General features: G+C 34.0%; 1 long non-coding RNA gene across 1 annotated transcript; it reads left to right on the top strand.

Moving 5' to 3' along the window:
• The first annotated feature begins 2,433 nt into the window (after positions 1-2,433).
• LOC108173912 (uncharacterized) lies at positions 2,434-4,489 on the top strand. Its single transcript, XR_001790676.3, has 2 exons — positions 2,434-3,956; positions 4,096-4,489. It is a non-coding gene; the product is annotated as an uncharacterized lncRNA (long non-coding RNA).
• The last annotated feature ends 337 nt before the right edge of the window (positions 4,490-4,826 follow it).

The following is a 4,826-nucleotide window of genomic DNA, read 5'->3' as shown; positions in this document are numbered from 1 at the left end:
TTTTATTAACAATCATAAATATCAGGATTATAAAATAATATATGTGGACTACAGCCGAAGAGAAGGACAACTATGTGATCAAGAGAACACAACTAGTTTTTTTTTTCAATTTGAATATATGTAGGGACAAATAATAATTGGGAAATTCTTATAAAAAATAATTAAGAAATAGTTTGGTGCCCATAGAAAAACAAAAATGCTCATGTGTATTAAATAATTTAAAAAGTAAAGAAATAAGACATTACAAAGGATCGAAACGCAATCTCATAGAAACACTTTAATAAGTAATCAAACTATTTGCTATTTATACGAATATAACGCAAACTCATACTAAATACCTTAATATTTTTGTCCCTCCGATTTTTTTGGGCTCCAGACGGTCGCCCTGCTGACACAATGCTAGCCCTAACTAGCTTTTAATATAAATATTTGAAAAAGTCTCAAGTTCAAATTACACCGTTGAAAAAAATAATCAAACATAACTACTAACTAGGCAATTACCTAATCGATGTTTTCATTAACTTTCATTGAAGCAAATTTTTCGTCTTCTAAACAAAGAACCCAAAACCCTAACAACCACTGTTTTAAAAATATCCGTCTAGACGCTAGGCGGCTGGCCACCGTCCCAATTAATGTTTAGACGTTTGAAAATTAAGAAAGAGCGCCTAGACTTGCTGAGGCATCTGCTTAGACCGCCTAAGCACCCACCTGGCTTGCCTATGCCTAGATTGCGACTCACTTAGACAGAAAATAAATAACTTTTCATTTTCATTTTGTTTTTTTTTTAATAAATTGTAAGAGAATTGTTGAATACTTAAATGAGCACACATTATATGTTTATTCCCCATGTTTTCATTATGTTCCAATACTTCATAATATATATGTCACTCTATTTTGTAGTTTATGATGAAATTATATATATTTTAAGTATAAAAAAAACACTTATTTACACAAAATATAATAAATTTACTTAAATCCGCATAGTCTGCTAGCTAGCGTTTGTCAAAACCCTTCCAGATTCAGGTGGCCACACACAATCAACTTGTTTCGTGTCAGCATCATGATTCATTCCAGATTCTAGGAATCAACGGTCTAGATCTTCATAAAATAAATAAAATATTGCATTACTTGCACAGGAAGATCCCGTCATGTGCAATTACCACAAAACCCACATCTCGCGCCATTTCGTACAATTACTAAGGGTATTCCCGTACAAAAATAGACACTTTACTTTATGTGCTCCTCACTTTTCTTTACGTACTTTCCTGCACCCCACTTTGCTATTTACATCCACTCTCATTATTGAATTATGAGAAAGACGGCCGAGTGTCTACTTCCAACAACATCAATAATGTCTTCAACTTAATAATTATCACATGCATAATCCGTCAAGTATGATGTTTTATCATAAAATACATCGGTATTAGTTAGAGTTGATTTATGATATTTAAACTATTTGTCGATTAGGGTATTTAAACTACTATTTTGTCATTGATACGGTCGATATAAGACATTTTAACATACCATCTCACATGAGACTCAATTAGTGGGTCTCACGTGGAAGATCCACATATCGACAATCACATGGAGTCAAAGAGACTCACCCTACACGCGAGGCCAAGGGACCCACCCATCACATAGTAGTACGGTACAGGCCGGCTCCATAGCTCTGATATCATGTAGAATTATTAAAGAGATGGACCGAAGACCACTTCCAACAACACCGATATTATCCTCAACTTAGTAATTATTATCTGCATAATTCGTCAGAGTTAAGGTTTTATCATAAAAGACCTTCAAATTAGTTGGAGTAGGATTATGGTATTTAAACATTCTTTTGTCATCGATATGGTTGATACGAGACATTTCAACACGCACTGCTTCTATTCCTCACACTTCCCTCTCCCTCTCTCTCTGCTAATCCCACCAGAGGTAACATGGAGATCCCAAATGGAGCAAAAGCCGTCTTGCCACGCAGAGGTTTACTCGCAGACGGTGTCGTCCCCTTTCCAATTACAGCGGAGCCCGTCGGAGTTTTCTCTTGGTGAGGCCTTGGAGTACTTACTGGAGAAGTCCATGAGGTCAGAAGGCCGCCGATACTCAAGGGTACCAGGATGGAAAAGTCGGCGAGTTTCGGGCGAAGTACCGGAATTTCGCCAGTACGGATGTATTTTTCGGCGCCGTTTGCGCCAGTGACCTCAGCTCCGCTTTCAAAAATCGGGCTAGTCACACACACACACACAAAATCTCTCTCTCTCTCTCTCTCTCTCTCTCACTTTACGCAGCTTTCCGGACACCTTGGTCCAGTGCCACGTCGATGCAATTTGACATGTTAATTTTTTTTAGTAAATCATTATTTTTAGGAGTAATTAGGTTTTCATCCTTATTTTTACTATTCTATTGATTAAAACCTTATTACTTTTCAATTTTTGATCAAGGTCCTTTGTATTAATAATATCATTAATTATTTCAATAATAAAATATTTTTTATTTATAAATATATTCATTTAATATTAAAAATGTTACAATTAGTATATTTATATTTATGGCTAAATTTTTTATCATATATTTTTATTTTTAGTTTGTACCCATTTTTAATTTGCAACCCTTTTTTAATTTGTACCAATTTTCCTTTCAATTTTAATTTGTACCCATATATTAATTTCTTTTTGTGCCCATATTTTTTAAAGTTTTATTTGTATTGTACCCATATTTTTTTATTTATTTGTACCCATTTTTATTTTTGCTAAATGTACCCATTTTGAAGAATGTACCCATGTTTTGATACAATAATTTTTTGGTTATTTTTTATGAATGTACCCATGTTTACACACACACACACACACAATAGTATATTTATATTTTAATATTTTTAATCCCACAAATTATGTTTTTATTTAAAATCTCATTAATATAAACAACTATAAATTTTAATTTTTAATTTAAAAAATATAGTAACGTACATAGAAATAAATTATCAATTAATTTTAGGGACTTGGATCAAAAATTGAAAACCAACAAAGTTTCAGTCAAAGATTGTTCATAACTAGGGACCGCATCCAAAGTCTCCCTTATTTTTATATTAGGAGAAGAAGAAATTAGGTTAAACTACATAATGGACAATCTAATTTGGTATCGAATTCGTTATGCACGAGATTCGAACCTAAGACTTTTTACTTCTAAAGAAAGAGAAATATCACTAAACCATAGTACTTAATAGCGACCTAATATGTGTGGTCTTAATATTTTGACCAAAACGTCGTCCGTTTGGGATGAAAATGAAGCTTAATACATTAATCATTTTAAGAAGGTGATGGTAGATTGATAAATTAATTAATTTTTCTTGGGCAATTAATTCATACTTAATTCAAAACATGTATGGCATTGGCAAGCCAGTAAAATCATCCTAGAGATGTTTTCTTTTTTGAACAATGTATGAATTTATTTGAAGTCCGTATCAGTTCTAGTGTATTTAGACGTTCAAAACTGACACGTGTAAGGATAATTTCTTACTTTATATTATTAGTATATTGTTAGAATTTATAGACGACATCAACGTATATAAAAAAAAAGTTAGGTGGATATGTGTTGTCCATAATCAACGTAGATAAAAAAAGTTAGGTGGATGTGTCTTATCTTATTTGCCTTATACTATTTTGTAATCTTAAATAGTTATCCATAATTAAGTTAGTGTTTTAGTGGCTGGCTTTTTGAGACTACCAAAACCTCATAGCAGCCATTACAATACAAGTATAAATGAAGTATATCAAATTTTGAGTTCTAGCTGCAATCACATGATTCACAAAGTGTATGTATATATATTCCATATATGCAGGATATAATGAATGGTTTTTCAAGCATTGGTGAACTGACAGAAACCCTAGTCTGCACTCAAAATCTCACTCCAAAAAACTCCTGCATCTCAGCAACCATGGATTCCCAGTCATCGATTTGTGGTATGGTTTCAGAAAACACGTCAAGCTTACACCTTTACACTTGCTTGTCTTTGTTTTCATAGCTTTTTCTGCGTGTTGTGTTTGTGTTTCTGGCGCCATTTGTTGTGTGATTTAGTGGTTTTGATAAATGGTTTTTCAGTTGGCAATCCAATATCGGCTGCTAAACCAATTGGCAGAGATAACCAAGCAAGAGGAGCCTACAGTGGTTCCGGAGAACAATCGGATGAGGATGGTTTCGAGATAGAAGTTGGTCCGTGTGGAGACAGTACAGACTCCCTCTATATAAAACGCTTTAGAAGGTATCCCATATAGGAAATGATTCAGGCCATGGTGCATCAACATGGGAAACCCAGCATGTTTAAGGAACGAGAAAAAACTGTTGTGTCGTAGGGGTATATCTCTTGTATCTAGTACGCTGAATTAGGTGAGTGAGTTGAGTCGAGTGTTGTAGACACAGTGGGATATTGTTGGGCATTTTCTCAAGTAAAGTAATCAAGGGTCCTCATGTCCTCAAATGTTACATGTTTCTCATGGCCGCTTGCAATTTATGCATGCATGCTCTGGTCTCTATGATCTCGATTGACGACTTTTCAAAATTGAATATGGCAGTTTAATCAGCTAGCCAGTAAGGGCACTCTCACAAAGATTGAGGTTGTGTGCAGTAGGAGTTGCACTTACGTGAGTTATGATGGTACTTAAAATATAGCTTCAGCTTGTCAGGCTACCGTACTCAAAATTTTCTTCTTCATTCAAACACCTATAGAAATAGATGGTAAGGATAGGTTAAGCGCTCACTTGTTCAGAAAAAAGAATACATTAAAAGATAATGAAATGGAGTTGTAAATAATTGAAGGGCCATTTATTATTAAT

This window comes from Malus domestica, chromosome 08 (genome assembly GCF_042453785.1).
Source record: "Malus domestica chromosome 08, GDT2T_hap1".
Classification (NCBI taxonomy): Eukaryota; Viridiplantae; Streptophyta; class Magnoliopsida; order Rosales; family Rosaceae; genus Malus; species Malus domestica.
The sequence above is the reverse complement of the archived record's forward strand: the minus strand, read 5'-3'. Positions and strand labels throughout refer to the sequence as shown.